This window comes from Python bivittatus, unplaced genomic scaffold, assembly GCF_059951505.1.
Source record: "Python bivittatus isolate LINGU-HERP-01145 unplaced genomic scaffold, Pbiv_v1 ctg000610_np1212, whole genome shotgun sequence".
Lineage (NCBI taxonomy): Eukaryota > Metazoa > Chordata > Lepidosauria > Squamata > Pythonidae > Python > Python bivittatus.
Window position 1 is genome coordinate 44,726,186 of NW_028277088.1, and position 21,951 is coordinate 44,748,136.

General features: G+C 38.6%; 1 long non-coding RNA gene across 2 annotated transcripts in view; it reads right to left on the reverse strand.

Moving 5' to 3' along the window:
* Positions 1-1,662: 1,662 nt before the first annotated feature.
* LOC148214614 (uncharacterized) overlaps positions 1,663-21,951 on the reverse strand; it is a 66,129-nt gene continuing 45,840 nt past the window's right edge. For both annotated transcript variants that reach the window (XR_015797965.1, XR_015797966.1), the window contains 2 exons: positions 6,115-6,263; positions 1,663-1,881 (listed from right to left, as the gene is read on the reverse strand). This is a non-coding gene — a long non-coding RNA (uncharacterized LOC148214614). The remainder of the gene's footprint in view (positions 1,882-6,114; positions 6,264-21,951) is intronic.

Consider the following 21,951-nt stretch of genomic DNA (forward strand, 5'->3'; position numbering starts at 1 on the left):
AAGGAGTGACAAGGATATTCAAAAAGGACATTGTTAAGCATGTACTCAGCTAATAACTCAATAAACAACAAATCAGATCTATTAGCATTAGTGCTGTCCAGTGAATTATACAAGCTTATGCCCTTATTATGGACACCATGGTGGAAGACACTGAGCAAACTGCAAAATCTGCTAAATGCAGAATCTAGAAAGGACATATTACTATTAATAATTAGAATGCAAAAGTTGGAGAAATGGATGAACCTTGAATTATAGGGATATATGGACTGGAGAAACACAATAATACAGGAGAAAGGTTTAAAGAGTGGCTCTTGTTCCTTTTTTACCTGCCAGTGACTTTACCTGCCAGATTACGTCTGCTTGTTTCAGGTGTTTCGTGCTTCTTTCCCACTGTAATCACAAGGATATCATGCCAATCAATTACGTCCATAGTGGACAAAAACTTTTCAGACGTGAAATTTTAACACTAGTGGAGGGCAAAAGACAAACCAGACTGTCATCGCCAACAGCTGCTTTTAAAAAACAAACATATAACCTCTGCACCTGAACATCACTGGACAGACAATACTGGAATCCAATCAACTAAATAGAAATGCAATGCAGTCAGCTCCATGTGCAGACAGTGGAGCAAATTACTGTTAAATGTACTGTATGTGTTAAATTTAGAAAATTAAAGAGATAGATATGTCAGCAAGAATTGACTTGGAAGACAAAGTCAGAATATAAGACAAGCATAAATATGCTTATCTTATACAGAAGAGAATCTGAAGAGTATGAGAGAAGAGACATTTTGGAAATTAGTGTGGGAAAAAATGATTCCCAAAATTTCAAAAAGAAAAAGAACTCAAGTTGCTGTTAGGACAAAGTGTCATAATGTCCAAGGACAGCCTTGGGCAACCTAAGCATACATACAGTGACTAAATGCAGTTTTTCAGTATCAAGCAAGAAAAGATAAGGAAAGATTTCTCTATCAAGAAATGTCAACAAATAGAGGATTTTAACAAGAAAAGGAAAATAAGATATCTCTGTAAGAAGATTAGAGACATTACATGGCTATTTATAGCTAAGGTAGCAGTAGTAATCATGGAAAAGATCTAATAGAAGAAAAGAAGTTAAAGAAAGATAGAAAGACTATACTAAAATGTTTCACAAATGGGATTGGAGAATAACAGAAACATTTGTAAAGAAAAAATATTTCTCATCAGCAGAAAAACCATAGCAAATTGGAAATTCAAATTTATTGAAAAGCAACCCATATGAATCAAGTCTTCAGCTAGAATGGCAATCCCACAGCATTGATGCAAACCTTATTCAAATGAGCAAAAACTCATTGCAATACCACAGAGTTTTAGAGAACTAAAAAATATTATCTATATGACATCTTCCAATGCAATATATAGTCACCTAACTAGCAGAAGCCCAACCATCTCAACCCAAAAAAAGGATAACTCTCATTTACATCAAGCACATCTCAGAAACTACCAACAGGCTATTAGAACCTCTTGCAGTAACTGTAGAACACAAACCAACAAAATCCCTCCAAACCATATTAAGAAAACCTAAGGACCTTGTTCCCAAGGAAGACAGAGAAGGTGTCAGGCCTAGCCCAAGGAACTCCAAGAGACAATGCAAATTCAGTTCAGCTATGTTTATTAGCTACAACCTCTAGCAAGAATCTTCCCAGACTGAAACCCCATCTCCCAAGTCAGCCAGCCACAACAGTGTGAATTCCTCAGGAGGTGCCAGTCTCATCCTCTTGATCTTCCCACGCTCCTCTGGCGAGCTTAGAAAATGCTTATCTCCCTGAGCCTGGCCTTCATAATTCCATTCCATCACAGAAGGAGCCATTTACAGAATAAAATGCATGGATTGCGAACACCACTATGGAAGACAAAAAGATAGAAAGTTAGTAGAACACACCAATGAATGGTTAGAAAAAACAATGTAACCTCATTAATTTCAGCGCACACAGACAAGTTCAGCCACCACATCAATTGGGAGGCTATTGAAATTCAAATGCCAGGCCTGGCATTTGAAAAATTAGCAATCAACAGACATGTACCCTTAAGAAAAGAGCTAAAGGACAGACAGAGGTGAGAACAGTGCAGATCACAACATCTCTCTTTATTACACAATATATCACTTATTTAGATAAATATACAATAAATAAATAAATAAATACTATTAACTAACAACCAAATAATCAAGAGATGGCACTATATCAGCTAACACAAACCAGATGTCCTATGTCAATCGCATGGGAAACAATGACAAGCCCGCCCAGTTACATACAAGGCTGGTGAGGCAGGCAACTATATGTTTCCCATATAACTAACAAAGCTCACTTCTCCAAGATCATTGCACTGAAAATGTTACCTAGAAAGGTAATGAAATACCTGAAAATAAAATAAAATAAAAAGTGATGTCAGAGAACTCCTACAACCTAGCACAAACTTCACTAGAAAGTGAGATATGAGAGGGAATAGACCAGCTGTCAAATAGGAAAGAAGCAGGCACAGATGATTAAATACCCCTTGAACCATGTAAAACTGCAAAGAGGCTATTAAAATGTTACCAATTTTATGTCAACACAAATGGAATAAAACTCTGTGGTCTAGAGATTGCAAAAGGTCGGTGTACATACCTATATCAGAGAAAAAAGGTGCAGGAGAATGTGTAAATTATCAATCTGTTACACTAATTCCTCAAGCAAGTGAAATTTTGCTTAAGATTTTCCCAAGTATGCAGGGAAAAAGAAGAACTAAATGAATAGGGAGGTTTCAGAAAAGGCAGAGGGACATGAAATCAGATATGACATGATGGATAATGGAGAGAGCAAGAGAACTTAAGGTTTACCTTTACTTTACTGACTACAGCAAGGCCTTTATTGTATAGATCATGACAGAATGTAGACTATATTAAAGTAAGATAGTTGCTGGATCATCTGATTGGTTTTCTTAGGAATCTATTAAACTTATACAACAAATATACTATAGAAATGACAGGATTAGAAGAGATGACAACTTGAATCAAGACTGAGGTCAAAACACAAACAATTTGAGTTGTGCAGACAACATAATTTTGTTAGTTAAAAAAAAGACGACTTAGAAAAATTCGTTATGAAGGTAAAAATGGAAAATGAAATCTGTTAAATATGAATAGTTAACATTAAATAGTAAGACAAATATAATGTCAAGTAGTACGCTTAATTAACTCACAGTTGATGGTGAGTGATAGATCTGGTTTCTTGGTCTTAAGAATAGACAGAGAAGACAATATGTTGCAGAAGTAAAGAGATTAATTCTAGGGAGGAAGGCAATGACAAACTTAGACAAGGACATGAAGGATAACAGTATTTCTATGACAACAAAGATCAGAATAGTTAAAGCAATGTTTTTCCAGTGGAAATGTACAGTTGTGAAAGTTGGATACCGAAAAAGAGAGAAGGAAGACAGATATCTTCAAATTATGGATTTGGAGATAGTTTCTGAGTGCTATGGGCCATTCCCATGAGGCAGTGATCAGCAATGCTCTGCGCATTTGATGAAGGTAGATGATGGATGAGAAACAACGCTTCTCTTGCTTATGAAGGTAGAGAGAAGTAGAAGAAAGGGAAGGCAACAGATACAACGGATGAGCTATGGATCAATAACTCAAGATTGTGACATTTGTCCATAGAGTCACCAGGACTCAGGCTTAGCTCAATAAATATTTGTAGCATTAGCATACATATCTCTCTGCATCAGACTATAGAACTGAATTTACACTATACAGAATCAAGAGCATCATCAGATGTACATTTATGTCAGCCCTTCAAGGTAGCCCAGACTAGGAAACCAATACCATGTAGGTCAGTATTACTTTTACTGTAAAGCTATAGTGACAAAATCTTGCAAGTCTGAATGTGCTCCCCCCTCTCCCTTTATCTTTGTGTGACTAGGGAGGGGCTTGTCTGAGATGTTAACTCATGTTAGTTTCTTGGCCTGGGCACAGGCCCCTTTTATCTGACCATTGCCTTGGTAGCAGCTTTCCCTTCTGTCCCTTGAGGCCATTTCCTCTACCTACCTACCTGTCCTGACCAGATAATATAGTTATTCCAAATTAATCACTCCCACACAAAAGGCTGAAAATCAGCCTTCAACCAGCCCTGTGTCCTTGAGTTGTGTTGAACTAACACCCACAACTGGCTTTTTTAAAACTTGTACATAAAATCCCATGTCAGGTGTGACTCATTTACACTTCTTTTCAGAAGTTTCTTTTGTTACAGCATACAACTGGAAAGTGTAATATGCTTGAAGCATAGATGAAGAGTTCTGTAGGAGGTAATGACAGCTTGCAGGTTGCAAAATGTGGTGATAGCTAAAGCCTAGGAATATTTTAGATTAACGCTGAATAAGTTATTGTGCTTAATTCTGTGACATTTCACATGATCAAAGCAGAATAGAATTCATACTCCTCCCCATCTAATCTATTTATCCTTTATACAACCTTGCTTATTTTTTAAAAGGTTTCCATACATTAACCACCCCAATTTTTATCATAATTATAATTATTTCAATTTGTAAGGTTGCCCATCTCATCTAAGCAAGTGTGGGCGGCTATTATATTATATTGTGATATACTTCGAATTTATTACCTTCAATTACCATTGTCAGGCTCCATTCTTAGATTCCTTTTAAAAATATTTTATCATTTTTTACAATGGATCAAGCTACACATGTTGTACCTTTCCAATATTTTAAACAGCTAAAAGTACCTCTTGTTCTTCTGGGGGCGGGGGGGGGGGAACTATTGTGGAGATGACCATTAGGATAGACAACACAGTGTTCATGTTTGGGATTAAAGCTCCTATAGTCGTTTTTTATAAGCCATGATGGCTGGGATTCATAGATCAAAACATTTGGAATTCACCACATTGCTTACTATAAGCTTAATTTTTCTCTGCCTGCATTTTACTTCCGACCTATAAACTTCCTTCTTATTGACAGAGTGGAAATACCTTTTTCCGTGGCTGCATTTTTATTCCTAATGGCAACTCATAAGACAGTGTGAGAGAGTAAACATTTGGCCCCTTAGTTTATCCAACTTCTCTCTTCTTTTGCTTTCACCTAAAAATCTCAAACCAAAGAGTCTAGGTGAGCAGGTGGGAGTGTCTCTGTCATAATCACAAACACATGGCAAGTTAATTCCTGAGATCTCTATTTTCTCATCCCTTCTACTTGAGATCTACTTGTCTGGCTACAGCTGTTCTCCCAGGTGAAAGAGTTCCATTGGAGAGGTAGTTATGGTGTCACCACCTGTTTTAGGATGGGGAGATGCCTTCCTCACCTGAATTCTGCATTCCCGTTGAACAGAAGATCCCCCTTCCCCGGAACTGACTTTTAAATAAGTGGATCCAGTTTTTTCCTTTTAACAGAGTTAACAGGCCCAAGTGGTTGTGGAGTACCTGGTGTTTACTATAAAGAATAAAGGTAGCCTTTATTTTAGTAAAAGCAACAAATGACTTGAAAAATAGATTAGCTGCACCTAGAAGCCTAGGTCTGAATGCCAATGTGAGCAATCATTAACTTGTAAATGCATCAAGCAAACAAAGTGATAGAAGGACAAAGCCTGAGAGTAAAGTTAAAACTATATAAATGAGCAAAGCAGCACTGAAAAGAAATAAAACATCTCTGAAGCTTCTACCTATACTTTCCCTAGCTACTTTACTTCACTATTTTCCATTCTCAGGTGGCTTTTGGGCAGAAGTTCTAATCCTAGGCCCAATCAGAAACTTGTTCTGTATGATTTCCAGGACATTCTAGCCACCAAACTGGTGAAAAATAGACTTTGGCTGTTTCTCCCAACCTGTATCTGGCTTTCATGCCTATCACTGGAAGAGGATGGTGCTTTTCTAAATCTATGTACTTTCAGGATTATCATCCAGCCTGCTGGGTTCTAGATTCACTGCAACCAGGTACATGATTTGTGATGAAAGAAGTGGTTTCTCCCCAAGGCCTATAGGAGACAAAGTCTTTTTGCCAAGCAACTGAATTACAAATTATTTTAACACATAATGGTTAAATTATCACATTGATCCAAATCTGAGTGTTTCAAGAAAAAAAAAAGCCTCACCTTGTAATGGGCTGAAGCATGGTGGACAGATTAATGTTTTCACATGAAAATGTGCAAAATCTGCTTCATGCTGTTGCTTACCCAGCTATGGCATCAGTGCTCTGTTGCTATTTTACTGTCACTGGTTCTGAATAGATCTGTTGACCATCCTGGAAAAAATAAGATTTGGTCACATATACATTTGATTACATTCATATAAAATGGATGTAATGGATACCACATTGGGATGCTTTGGAAGACAGATATTTTACTTAGTGTAGAATTCAGTAGCAAGGCTATTAACTGGTTCTAATAGTCAGAGCCATTCACTTTTCCCAGATAGATGAAATTCTGTTCTGCATTACCCCACTTTGCCTTGGATTTAGGAATATCTCCCTAAACTTTGTTATCCAATTTCTTACTGTGATAATTCCCCAAAAGTGATGAAAGCCCTGACCTAGTGTGTTTTTATACATATGGCATACCATAATTAGATTCCTCATACAAGGATTTTCATTTTAATATTTTAATATTATGTAAATCTTTTCTGTTAATTTTTGTTAATATGTGTTGGTAGATAACAAGCATAGCTTTTAAGTAACAGATGCCTCCCTTTTTCAGATAACTGTAATTTGTATTATCCTGGTTTTAAAGATTACCCATACGTTGTTTCTTTATTAAGTAATTTAGTTTTTCCCAACCTGGTGGTCTTTAGATATACTGGACTTCCATTCCTATGCTATCTAGAGATTATGGGAGTTGTAGTCCAATACATTCATCCATAGTCCACATATTTGTTTGGTTATTGAACATATTTTCTTTCCCCTTAGAAATTATTTCTAGCTGCCTTTGAAGTAGGATAACATTTTAGGGATTGCTTGTTCATCAGCCTCTGCTAGGATCATGGATCTTATAATTTCTGTTGCTCTCACTGCATCTATACTGAAGGGCACAGGGAATTTTTCTTGTTTCTTTTGTCTACTACGGCTTTGGGAGAATCTAGGATATCTTTCAGCACACAAAGCAGGCTTGCAACATTCTTCAGATTCACTACCCAGTCCACCTTCACAGCTAAACTGACACCTTTTTGACCAGCAAATGGATCGATGCTTCGGGTGATCAAACTTGTCCAGCCTCCATCATTGCTGCCTTCTTTCTTCAGTCTTCTTCAGAAGATTAGCAAAGTGCACTGTAGATTATTGCCTTTGAAGATAGGTTTTTGTCTCAGGTATTTGCCCGGGGAGAGTTTTGTTAATTTTTCTCAGCAGCAGGGCCAGTTTAAAGGATTTGGGGATTCAACACAACATCAAATTTGCAGCCCCTCCCCCTTACATACAGCTCTAGATTAACACTTTAGATGGAGTCTTGCAAAATAAGATGTTAAAGCTATAGATTCAAAAAGGATTGCATACAGAACCAGAACTGTGAATTAAAGATGTATCTAGAAGGGTCATGCTGGATATAAAATCTAAATACTACTTTCTTTTAAACATTACATTATTTTTCTTTGAAGACAGAAGCCAAGCATTTAAATTCTGGTACATAAAGTTTCTGACTTCCTTATAGTACAGTAGACAGTCAACTTTTGTATTTACGGTTTCATTCAAGTTTGTAATAAAGATTCTAATGTAGCCAAGTCTAGCCAAAAATGTAATTTAGGCTTAAGTGTCTAGAGATCTGTCACCTACTGCTGAGTCTGAGCATGAAGCCTGACATTTTGCCCTCTCATGGGAAACATTCTTCTGTTCATTGACCTCTTCAAAAGTCAAGAAGCTCTTGCTTGTTTCATAATTACTATAGCTAAACAGGGAATTCTGAATAGAATTCACAATAAGAAATCATCATCTCACCTTGAAAATAGTTTTCTGTAAAGTGGACTATATTACTGTGTCAACAACTTTTCTTAGATTGGTACCATCCATAATGGAACCAGTTCCCTCCACCACCAAACTAAAGCACCATGATATAAAATCCTTCAGGTGAGCTATGAAGCTCAAACCACATTCAGTAGCTATAATCTCCATGGTGTTTCACTAAGGGCTAATCAAATATAAAGGTTAGTGAAAACATAAATCTAGCTGTTGCCAGATAAAGAGGAATATTACAGACCATTTGCTCACTAGTGATTTATACTGATTTATCATTGTTGTGCTGATATAACAATAATGAGGACGAACTTTATATCGCTATAACAGTAGCTGGGTAACTCTAGAAAAGACTATAAATCATTACAGAGGAAATAGCCAAAAACATATATAATGTTTAGTGTGGACAGATATGAAAGAAATGTTCTGCTCACGGTCTAAGAGCCAGGGTAAAATTATTGTGCTGTCAAGAACTTGGACTGGTTACAAATGAATTTCTCCTGGTCCCCTTGTCACTGTTGTATCAGTCATGACAGGAGTGTGTCTGACATTCCACGGATGTAGAAGGACTTCTGCCAAATGCTAAGCTGGTGGACCTTCAGAACAGAATTGTGTGTCTAAAAACCTCTTAGGTTGATTATTGTCTTGCCCTCAAAATGTTATCAGAAGTGGGGTGGCTACATTTGCAACCATATACTGTATACTGCAGGTTTGTCCCAGCTATTCTTGCATATTGGCAATTAGCCGTCAGCAAGTTGAAAAATATTCTAGTTCCTCATAACAGCACCAAATAGGAAAATCACTAAGATTGGTAATTGTAATTCTACATTTTATAACTTCTTTCCACACTGACATCCAGCAGTTCATTCCATGCAGTAATAGAAGGTAAAGTTTCACTAATAAAAATCTGCGTGTTTCATCATTTCTAGATTTTAAAAACAGAAACTATACAATTTTAAACACACAACACACACACACAAGCACATGCATGCATGTGTGTGTGAACATAAAATCAGGCTTAAAAACAACCACACAATTGGCCACATTCTGTCTCAATATGAAAGAAAGCCTCCCTTTTTTGGATCTATTTCACTGCACATTTTAAGCTAGTTGTCTGAGCATTGTGCCTTATGGGACATTGACACAAATGCCCCCAAAGACTGAAGTTTGAAAAAAAGCCTCCCCTTTGGAAAAAAGAGAAGGAAAAAGCTACCAGATGAAATGCTTTCTGCTTATGCTTTCAGTTGAAAAACAAAATAAGTAGTTGGGTGACTTTAAAAAGCAGTTAAATCTAGTGAACTGATGCACACATTTCTGGAGCATACCTTGTGCAAGTGTAAAATCCACTCAGAAATGTGCCCAGATTTTCCCACAAAGAGTAGAGCTATGCTTCCAGCAGTGTGGAAGCCTTGTGGATGGCTATGGTCACTCCCTCAGCAGCATAAATACATTGGTGTCTGCCATGTTCTTCCTTCAGCTTCTTTTCGTTTTCTGCAGCTCCCTGCTGTGAAAATGCTATGCTATGTAGAAACAGCAGAATATTCTGCTAAGAAATGTCAGAGGTATCAACTCTGGTTTTGTAAGAAGAAATGTAAATAAGGTGGCATTTTGTACTTCCTAACTAATGCAACCATCAGTAAGAAAAAGGACGGGGAAATAGCCATCCCAATCTTTTCCTTGCAGAAGGCAGTTTGCAAGTCTCATTTCTGCTATTTTTGTAGGAATAGTCTGCAAAAAAACTGAACTAGAATCTCATGTAAATTTCCATCTTAGCTGTTACCTTGTCTGAATGAGTAGACCCTACATGAGAAAGCAGTTTTTATAGCACACAGAACATAAGAATCAATCCATAGATTTTAACAAAGGGTTATTTTATGCTTTAGGCACAAAATTCCAACAATTGCTGTAATGATGCTTTACAGTTTAAATGTTTTATGTCTCTTGAAATGTAAAGTACAAATGTCCATGTCTGAAGGATAAAACACCTTGAACGTTATTAAAAACAGATTACTATCCTTATGGCTGATTCACATCTATTCATTCATTTTATGAAAGTAAGCAAAATGTAGAGAAGATCTAGGAGGTAGCAAGAGCAGGTGGCAGAGAGCAACTTTTCAAGTCTGCTTCTGTTAATGGTGTTTTGGCATGCCAACATGGCAGCCATTTTGTGAATAGACAGATGTTTATGGCAGCCACTTTGTGTCATTTCTCAGACATGAAATCTCAGTTTCAAGCATGTCCCACAAAGGTTGCTTAATGGCATAGCTGCCATTCAGTTTGTGGTGATCTATGACAAATGATCCCAGATTTTTGTGTGTATGGTAATGGTGTTTGCTCTACTGTATGGACAACCAAATGTATTAAATGCCAACAAGAGGAAATCAGCACTTGGCTCGCACATCAGAAGGTGTAGATTAATTCTACAACTTCAAGTTAAAATATCTTCCTGTTTCTTGCTTCAAAGACCTACTCCTCATCACATTTCTCCAAAGCATGGAATCATCCATGGAACTATTAGGGTAGCCAACCTTTTGAGGATCAAACTGCATGTTGCTAATAATATATTTCTATCTTTTAAACAGCACCTGCAGTTAACAGGCCCAAGGGAGGAGAGAATTATTTTCTCACACATATTTCCTTATTAATACCTCCCCAGGCTATTAATAAGTACAAATAGATGCACATTGTTACTTTTGCTCTTTGCAACATTTTGATGACAATACAAGTAGTCCTTGGGTTATGACGACAATTGGGACCAGAATTGCCATCGCGAAGTGATATGGTCATAAAGCAGTTCTGGTAGTCTCAGTTGCTGTTGTTAAACAAGGACCTCATGTGACCACAACTTCCAATTTCCTGCCAGCTTCCCCATTGACTTTGCTTTTGGGAAGCTGGCAGGGAACACTGGAAATTGTGATCATATGATTATGGCTCATTGTGACATCATAATTGTGAGCCAGGTACCGAGTGCCCAGATCACCATCACATGACCATAGGGATGCTGCAGTGGCTGGAACTCCAAGGACCAGCAGTAAGTCCCCCTCATTCAGCACTGTAGTAACTTTGAATGGTCACTGAATGAGTGGTCATAACCTGAGGACTACCTGTATAGTAGTGATATTGCAAGGCCAAAGCTTGTAACAAAAGGTTCCTAATCCTTTCTTGCTTGTGTTGTGGGCATTTCTGACTGAGTCTGATTGTGATTATGTCTGAAGACAGATTTCTAACTTTTTTCCTCCCCTATCCCAAATTCCCCACACCCCAGATTATATTACCATATGAGAGATAATGTTATCTTCTACATGATTCTCAGAAAATTTGATGCATCCTCAAATAATGTATTATGGAACAGATGGAACGCAATATACTCTTATGCCTTTTAGTAAAAATTGTTAGATTCTTTCTGATTTTTTGACACCTTTCGCAAGTTTCCCCTTCAGTACTTGGCCTCTTTTGAGGCTGTTGCATGACTGAACTAACTATGGTCATTTGCTATGGGTGGCTAGGGTATTTCCCTCCTTTCTTAAAGTAAATTGACTTTTATGTAAATAACTTCTAGAGCCGCTGTACTGAACTAATTATCTGGGTCATTCAAATTTCTGTTTCTGGAAGTAATTATGGCCTTTGGGAGTGTACTCCATAATATAGGCTTCTGATTGGAACTGAAGTGAGAGGCCTCCTTATCTGCATGAGCCATACGAAACAAGGTTAGCAAATCTTCCTTAGAGGCTAAGGGTCCTTATTTCATGCATAAAACACCCACTGGTTGAAAAACCACATACAAGCTTGTGTGTACATGCACATACACACACAGGGAAAATTGTTTTTGCCTCCACACTGTATCTTCATGTTTGTCAAAAAGCATGGCTTTTTTTCCTGTGATAGTCTTCCCCCACCTCCATCACAGGAGTCAAAAATACACTACACTGAAGGAAATAGTTAGCAGTGGACCCAATTTCTGATTGGTCCATGCTGTTTATCACATTTACAGGGATAGGAGTACTCCCAATCTTGCCATCCTCTTAAAATAGCTCCTTTCTTGCACACTGCTTCTGCACTTGTGAAGTACTTAAGAAGTCAGAGATATTTTTATTCCAAAGGTGGAGAACACGTGGCCTTTCAAATGTTTTTGAGTTGCAACTTCTCAGCAGTCCCAGCCAGCATGGCAATTAGTTAGGAATGCTGTGAGTTGTAGTTCAGCACTCTCAGGAAAGCCACAAGTTCTCCACCCATGCATTTGTCCACCATTTAATTTGAGTGCTATTGGTTTAAATAAGAAGGAATGCCAAACTATGATTCTCACAAACTGTCACAGTACCTTTCAATGTCCATGAGCAGAGCAAATTATACCTAGCTTCCAAAGGTTGAAACAAACAATCCGGGGAGGGGGGGGGAAGGCTGCTTGTTTGAACTTTCTGGAGACTTCTGGTGAGCTATGGTCAGATATCATGTGTTAGACTAAATGGATGCTGGGTTTGAGACAGAATGGCAAATATGATTCTGTGTATCCAATGGAACACAATTCTATGTACCAGAACTTTGTCTCACTAAATACAGTAGGGTAATTGTGGATGCTTTTAACTATTTTATGACTGGAGGAAGAAATCTCTTATCTACAAGCAAAATGGCACAACTACACTCAGCACTTTCACAGTGACATCTAACCCTCATGTGCCATCCAGAGACTCTGGAGAAGATGATGCTATGCTGGGACTCTACATGCTGATGTTTATATGCCACTCTAAGACTCTGACTGAGACTTATTCAGTGCTCTCAAAAAAAGGGTAAAAGTGGTAGAAGAGAGTCATGTATCATTAGCTTGCATATAAGAATCTTGATAATAGTAACCATTGCCACATCAAGAACCTTGTAAAAGATCAGCCTTAGACACTGAAATAAGATTTCCAAGCTACTAATAATGCTTCTTGCTATTAATAATGCGCCCAATATTATTCCCAAGACAATAATATGCCTGACTGAATCTAATGTGTAACTTCTTAAGAGTGAAAACGATATAATTAAATTAACTTTGGAAAGAACAATGTCCAAATCCCCAGTCAGACCCACAACATCTGTAGATGACCTTGGGAAAAACCATTCTCTCTCTTAGCCTCACCTATGAACCTCACAGAGCTGCAAAGAGAAATGAGAAAAGTGACCACATACATTGTCCTAGCTCTTTAGAATAGGGTGGGTGACAGCTCTTGGACTTCTCTCTGTGATCGCATATTGGAGGATCATGCTAATTGGTGAGAATATATAGTAATTGGTGAAATCAGAACCCCAAATGGATAGAGCCACTAATTCCCTCTCCTTTGAACAACCCAATGGAATGTTGGAAAGAAAATACATAAAAGGGCTTAGGGTTCTGTCAATTAATCAGTCAGCGAGAAATTGACAGAAGAGGACCACTGTGAGATGCTAAACATCAAGTTTGAAAAATAGGATGGGTCCAGTTTAGGGCTGCAGAAAAAAACAGTCCAGAAAAGTTTCATCCAATTCATCTTTATAGGAAAGGCTTGGAATGCTGTCAGCTGGTCCATTCTAAGCCCTCCTCACCCCTAGTCATGTGACCCAAACCCAGGCATCGGCGGGATCAGCAGCTTTTAGAAAATGGTGAAAGTAGTGTTATATCATCACGATACAAGTTCCACCCCTTTCATAAGTGCATACGACATCATGACACACACACAAGGGGCGGAGCTTGTGTCACAATGACAAGATGATGCTTTTGGCATTTGCCTCTAGTTGACTGCCCTTGTGGATATCTCTGCCCAGAGCAGAGCATATGTAGCTCGCTCTCTGCTTCCCAGTGCATATGTAATACACAGATACACTCAGTTGCAGCATGAGAGAAAACCAGAAATACATACACACATACAATTACAGCATGTTCCTTCATTACATACATACAAAAAAAATGCAGATGTCTCTTGGGGTCACTGCTGGTAAAAGTGTTGGAAAGAATTCAACACTTTTACCAGCAGTGACCCCAAGAGATATCTGCATTTTTTTGTGTGTTGGAAAGAATTCAAGATGCCATGCTCTGCAGGCTTTCCCTAATTTACTTATTCTTTCCAACCCAACAGAATACTGGGAAAAGATTATGTAAATGGTCTTGGGACTCTGCCTGTCCATGAGCAGGATGATGCTCCAAAATTAGAATAGAACAGGAGCAAATTGGATGTGGCAAGAAAAGTCAACAAAAGAAAGCTTTAGTTCAAATATGGGTCAGACCCACTTAACAGTTGTGGAAAAAAAAATACCCCCCAAAAGGAAAAAAAAAAAACCCTGCAATGCATCTCGATAGGACAGTGTTTCTCAATCTAAGTGACTGTAAAATGTGTGAAGTTCAATTCCCAGAATTCTCCAGCCAACTTTCTGGTTCAGGAATTCTGAGAGTTGAAGTCCATGCATCTTAAAGTTGCTGAGGTTGAGAAACACTGCTATAGGAGATGCTTAAGCCCACCTTCCTCCTGGTCATATGACCTAGAGTAGAGCTGCTTTTAAGGGATTGGAAAGAATTCCAGAAGTCATACTTTATAACCTTTCCCTACTTTGTTTTCTCTGGCATCCTTTTCTGTTTCTCCCAGCACTTGATGCAGCAAGCAGCCAAGGAAAGAATAAGTAACATTTTGCTAAAGGTCTTAATGGATCAGTCACAGAGACCATTTGAAATTAAGCCAAGACTGATATCCACAGATTCTCCATTCCTGCTGTAAAGGAAAGACAGGATGAAAAGGAAATTTTAAAAAGGAGTTGCTTATGATATGTGAATATTTGAGTTTAGCCACTGAAACTGGCTAAATGCTACTCTGTTTTTAACCACGACTGTAAAAATAGAAATCCACAAATCTTCACTTTTCTCTAAGCAACGGAACCTAAAGTTGGAAATATAAAACACTGCCCTAAAAGTTACAATTGTCACATTCGCATTTGAATATTATATTCCAAATTATAGATAGTTATAGTGTGAAAAAAAGAAAGAAGCACTTCCACTATATGATATGTTAATCCATACAATGTCTTGTCTCGATGTAACCAATGGAAAAATATAGGAAACTAGATTATATTAATATCCCATAAGTGTATTTATACCAAACCACTTCTAAATACCAGCATAGATTAGTAACAAATACTAAAGGACAACTGATGTAAAATTCCACGGAAGACTGCAAGACTTTAAAAATGCTATAATTAAGACAAAAGGAGCTATAGTGTATGGTTCATCATTAATATGAATGATCAAATGAACAGCAAATAATTCAACTGTCAAATGACTGTTCTTTCTTTTTAAGTTGATAGATGCAGCAGCGTACACATTTTTGAAAAAAAAGAAACAAATATATTGCCATACCAAAAAGCAACTAATGTTTTGCCTCTAAAATCCCTTCTTTGAAAAATGAGCTGACTAGGTGCATATAATATGCATTTACAAGCTGCCAAGGATACGATTGTCCTTTACTCATTGCAGAAACACAGTGAATTTGCTCTAATTGATGACAAGGTAGAGAAATCTTTCTCCGTGCTCAGCTTCAACAGGCATCCCCACCCCTGTATAGAGCTATCTGTACAAACAGAATTATTTATATTTTAAAGTGTGTTTACAATTTGGAAATGTATATTCCAGTTTGCTGACCCTGCATCTGGGGAGCAATGTGATTCTAATTTGAAACATATTTCAGGACTGTTTTTTCCTGATGGTATCCACCCAGCCAACTAAATCAGATAGGGTGGGTGCACTCCAAGTCCCTTCCTTAAATGTTGCCATCTGGTGGATGGTAACCCCTGAGATCCTGAGGGCCACCACTCTTTTAGTCTTCTGGAGGGCTTTGAAGAGCTGACTCTTCACTCTGGCATTGGGCTAGGGTGGAAGTGAGCCCAGCAAAGGTAAATGTAGAGTCGGTGGAATGTTGAGATGCTGTGGTTGGGATATATGATGTTGTTGTGGGATTTTTTGGGTTACATTTATTTTTATTTTATGGAATGTTTTTGTGAGCTGCCTAGGATTATCATGCATAAGGCTGGCTGCTGTGTAAGTTTTCAAAATAAATAAATAAATAAACGTGGACTATTTATGTGACCCACCCAGGCAGAATTCACTGACATTCTGGCTTAGCAGGGAATGGCACATGTGGTTCCAGTTTTGTCTGCTGATTCATAGTACTAGCCAGCATTGCTAATAAACCATGGATAGAGACACCCTTACCTTATTGACCATACCCACTGGATGGAAGAAACAACAGTGGCTCTTAGAACAACAATGTTGCTCCTTTTGTGCTAAATCAAAATTCAGGCAAATTCTGGTTGGCAGCTTATATGAACGCCCCCATATTATGGTTTTCAAAGGGTGGCACTGGCCACATGCAACCATGCTGATAACAAGCTACCACCATACTGAAGAGCTGACCTGGACAATCAAGAGAAATGTTGCATGTGTGACTTGTGATACTGACAAAGGGCAGCAGCACACTGAAACCATGGGCAGGGAAAGTATGAGGGGCTTCATCCCTCCCACCCCCAAATGTAGGCAGAGTAGATCAATGCATGGAAGTAAAATTGGTCTGCATGTCCATTGACTGGCATCATTAGCCAGTATATGCTATATATGTACAATGATAGGCTGGGTTAAGCCTACCACTGCAATTCTTAATACCCCCAATAGACTGATTCATCCCTCTTCAGAACAACTGAAGAGAAATCTTGCCTCCTGGTGACAGATGAGTATCTTATAGTATGGTGATGCAACCGTATGACTATGAGTCTATCTTGGCTAATCTTGACAAAGCAGGGTTGTTGCTGGTTAATACTTGGATGAGGGGCTACGAGAAAATCTGAGGACTCTGGACTACATTGGGAAGTAAAAATATTCAAAGTCCCAGAAGGGGGAAACCCAAAATGCTTCTATATTGTTTCCAAGAAAATAATGTGATATAGCCATGTAGACACTGGGATTCAAGGTTAACTCAAGGGGGATTTTACTTTTACAATAGGATGATAGTTATAGAATATCAGATTATGAGGGGCAGCTGATTCGTGGGAAAGTTAGCATGTTTATTCCACTGTCAGTTGTTCTTCACACACACACACACGCATGTACTGTAGAATGTATATACTCAACTCAGAATAGCCACGCCATATTGGCATTCCAGGAAGCATTTTTACTATCACTGCCTTATATATTTAAGAATGTGCTTAGCAGATTTTCTTCCCTTTGATTTCATGTCTTTCCTGTTATTTAATCCAGATATTCCTCCATTGGCTGCTGAATAAAATATTTCACTTACAAGAGAGATTCAGCTATTTGGGGGCTCTGAAGTTTACACATCTTTAACTAGGGCTACTATGCTCTTTTTTTTTTTTTTAATATAAGAACACTAATTACTTTTCCAGTTACCAGGTGTTCCTCCAGAGTTAATTGATGAGAGCTCTAACTAGTGGACCTATTTCATGCATCAGTTCTCTTAATATTCTTAAGTAGAGATTCTCTATTTCTTCCCCATTCCCAGATTTTGGTGTATTAAGAGTACATTTCTGTAGCTCGAATATAATAATTTCAATTTCACACTTTTTATTTCATGCTTTTATCTCATTTTTAAAAAATATGAGGCACTTCAGTACCAACCTTCCATATGTGAAGTCAATATTTTTCTATACCTTTTCTCTAAAGGTAGATATCCTAGTTCTATAAACTGCACTGAGTTTTGTTTTGGGGTGGGGTTTTTTGGGGGGGGCAACTATTTCAGAATTAATTTGGCTTTAGATTCATTGTCAACCAAGTGATCCACACTATGCCAGTGCTCTACTGCACCATTGCTCATTTCACTTAGCAAGGAACCCCAAGTTGTACCCCACTTTTTCCCCTAGGCAACCTCCCCCTGAGCTGATCTGAGACATAATCTGTATTGCACTGGGCTCAGGGAGCTCCTTTAGCCACTCCACCTTCTGACAAAGTTCACTCAATCAGCACTGCTGGTATTGAGCTCTACCCTGTCCCTCAAATTTCAGGTGCTTCTTAATTTACAAACATTTTGAGAAGGGGGGGGGAAGGCTTATTTTCACCACAGAAACAAGTCCGTCACCCAGAATAGCATCAGCTCAGCACATCTAGCAAGTCAGAAAGCTGCCAAGCTACCTTTTTTCTTTCATCCAACATGCTCAAACTGCTTTCCAGGACTCTGAAATGGAGCTCAGGAGGACTACACTTTCTTTGGCCACATCCTCACCCCACTGCAAGTGTCCCCCAATCCCAGAGCATGTGATCTTATGCCTCCCTGCCTGTATCTCAAGGTCAACCTATATCTGGGGCACCCCGAAGACAGATTCTGGTGGTAGTTTGCTCTGGAAATAGCAGCTTCCATATTATCCCACCTCAAGACTTTACATGTGGTCAACATATGAAGCCCTGATGCAAATGGAGAAGGCAGTCTGAAATGACATGCTGTGTGGGTCCAACTGATTTAGCCAGTTTTCTGTAGAAGCACCCCCTCCTTTCCAGTCCCTGACCTCTTCTCCAACTCATCAGTCCTCTCTTTGCTGCAAGGGCAACTGGACTTCTGCTACTTCCTTTTTCCATTAATAAACAAGGTGGTTGACTAGCTTGTATCAGGCTTAATACATATATTGGAAACTATAATTTAAAGAACACTGGAAGAAGTTGGCTGTTGTCCTTTCTCTATGGTTGTCTTTTTTCTTTATGTTATGTTGTTGTAAACTTTTTTTATGACCACACATAAACCTGTTGACCTAGGAAGTGGTCACCATACCAGCTCTTGTGCTGGACTATGCCACTGCTGGTGGTCTTGCTGTATCCCTAAGAACCACCATTCAGAATGAGAGGACAGTATGCATCTTTGTACCTGGGTACCATGCATACTTGTACATGGCTATGTGAGACAGCGTGGTGATTTTTGAGTGATTTTTTAGCCACCCTATGCTACAATCATGCCTTATAAAGTTATCTGTTAGGAACAATAATGTATGGTTGAAAGTCTGCAGTTATTCTTCCTCATTCAGTGCATCCTTGTCACACTTAAGATCCAATAGATGTTGAACCAGAGTTTGTTTGTATCAAGAGCTGGTAGACTCTGTGGAGCAAAAGCAAGGTCAGTAGGAAAGCAGACCATCCACAACCCCAGCTTTTCAAAGAAAATAGTCCAGCTTTGCTTTGATTTCAGATAAGATGGCATGGATCCAGAAAAATGCTGATGAGCCTCAAACCTGATTTTATGGAGGTGGGAAAGAGTATATATGGAGGAGCCCTTAATTTGCTAGTTTGTTGGTCCTAAGTAAGACCATTACTCAATAAGTTCTGACATGGCCATGTATCTGCAGACAAAGGCTCCACCTTTGTAAAAACAAGCGAGTCTTCTAGGAATCTCTAGAAAGTTCACCATCTCAGCTAAAAGAAGTTCAAGCAGAACTATCTTATAGACAGTCTGAAGGATGAAGCCACTGTGACTCTCTCCAGATGTTGAACTAAATTCCCATCTCTGCTAACCACAGTAGTCAGTGTTGAATGTTGATGGAAGTTGCAATCCCCAAACACCTGTGACTCATATAATGCCATTAAGGTTCTTTCCCAGTATCTAGGGGTCTGGATGGGAAAGAATCGGCCTCATCTCAAGCAAGACCAAGTGGCTGTGACCTTTAAGAGACTCCCAGATTTGGAGACTTTTCATCTTTATCTATGGATGGGGTAGCACTCCCCTAGAAAGATCTGGAATGCAATTTGGGGGTTTCCTGGTTTCAGGGCTCATGTTTGAAGAATAGGTGGTAGCTGTGCCCAAGCGGGCCTTTGCACAGCTACATCTTATGCACCAATTGCACACTTTCCTGGATCAAGAGGCCTGCTCATGTTCACTCATACCTTGATCATCTCCTGCTTGAACTACTGAAACATTCTCTACTTGGGCCTGTCCTTGAAGACCATCTGGAAGCAACAATTGGTCCAGAATGCTGTGGTGTGGTAATTATGGGCACACCATATCCTGCCTTTTCACTAAGGAACAAAAGCTAAAGTATATGGTTCTCCCCCATTTCCATGCTATCCCCATAACAATCTGTGATGCAAGTTGGGCTAAGTAATAGTGACTGGGTTTGGATATTGCACTGAACCATTATGGAGTCTGGTTAGTTATGATTCAGTGTATTTAATAAACACAGCTGTTGTGATCTATAAACCAGGGTAAATCCCAATTACATATTGGGGAGTTGTATACCTCTCAGCGTTGGCTGATTGGAATGGCCTGTAAGCCCTATAAGTAAGTAATGTAACAATTGAATCAATGCATTTTGTGAACCAAGGCTTTTATAGTTTATTCCACTAACCACAGCGTGTGAGTTTAATCAATGATCAGCTCAGAGATACTAAGCTGGGGTTCATAGATAAATAGGGATTTAAATTTAGATCTCCCAAATCCTAATCAGACATCCTAATCATTATACCTTACTAAATACATTTTATTAATTAGTATCACTGGTATTATTAACTTATGATCCAGGTCCTATTTAAAGTTTTAAAAACGAGTCTCACTCTGTTGGCTTAAAACTACAAGACATAACACTGTATGTAAAGACAAGGTAACAAAGAAAAACTTGCCTGTAATTTCTAAAATTACATAATTTCTCTTATGATGGCCCCCTTGAATGGTGGCCATTCAAGGAGGAAGAATCAAAGAGCATCTGGTCTCTCTGCTGAGCCAATCTCCTGACTCTTCTCTTCTTCTGCTCCAGTAGCAGCCAGGCTGCTAATATGCTTAGCTGGCACAGGTGAGGAATCTGGTCCTCCACATTTGCTGAACTACCAATCATACCATCCTTCACAGTTCACCATCCTACGTGAGGCTACTGGGATTGGTAGTTTAGCGATATCTGAAAGCCACAATTAGAGGAACAGCCAAATAGACCTCAGTACAGTAGGAAAGCCCATCCATTGCTTAAAATAACTCTTAGGAATTCATTTTAAAAATGGGGCTAGAGGTGGGATTGACCAGTGAGCCATAGTTTGAAGCCACCTTCTTCATTCCTAGACAAGAATAACAGCTTCACAGCATCACAGTAATGTATTTAAAAGAATAACTAGTCCAGCTCTATTGTTTCAAATCTGGTGAATTATTTCCCAAATTCTTAGGCCAACATTGGTGGCTAGATTTGATATCATGAGGCACTGGGTTGATATAGCCACAAATAGCTACCATTGTGGATGTGGCTGGGAACATGCATCCATTTAAAAATCATTTACCTAAGAACCAAAATAATCACAGGATTGGAGCCAGAGTTCACATCAGGGCCCTCTATGGAGTGGGTAGGTGCGTGTGTGTCTCAAAAAAAAAAAAAATCAAGATGGTGACCACAACTTCTTGATCAAAGTCCCAGTCTTTTTTATGTGCATCATGCAACTGATATCTTGACCTTTTGACCCCCTGACATCACTGGTCCACAAGCAAATACACTTTTAGTCCGCATTTATCTCATATCCCAGGATTACCCTATCACTTTCTGTATTTCTTATCCTATTCTTGCAACAAAATTACAGATTTCAGCAAGACATTTCACAAGTTCAGGGGCAGCATCTGCTTACTTCTATGCAAGACACATAGGATTCAGGAATTCAGCAATGTATTTTTGCTTGTTTGTTTTTCATGACAGGCCCTAAGTGAGAAACTCCAGCATCCTAAATCGAATGTTCCTGTGTTGTTAGCAGCAAGATAGCCAATTTATCAAATTCACATGACTTTTATGTTTATATACCAGAATAAGTTACATGTACAGTGCAATCCTCTATCGAAATATGCTTATGGTTACTGATACATCAACTGATTATGGTATAGAAGCATATATCTAGCCGTAATACTGAATGTTTGGTGGATTTTACACCACTGTTTTAAAATAAAGACATTCCAGGGAATTAATAAAATATTTTGAAGACATGCATTTATTTTCATATGAGCAAAGGGATCGCATAAAGAGTTCTTTCATATGCAGTTATTTT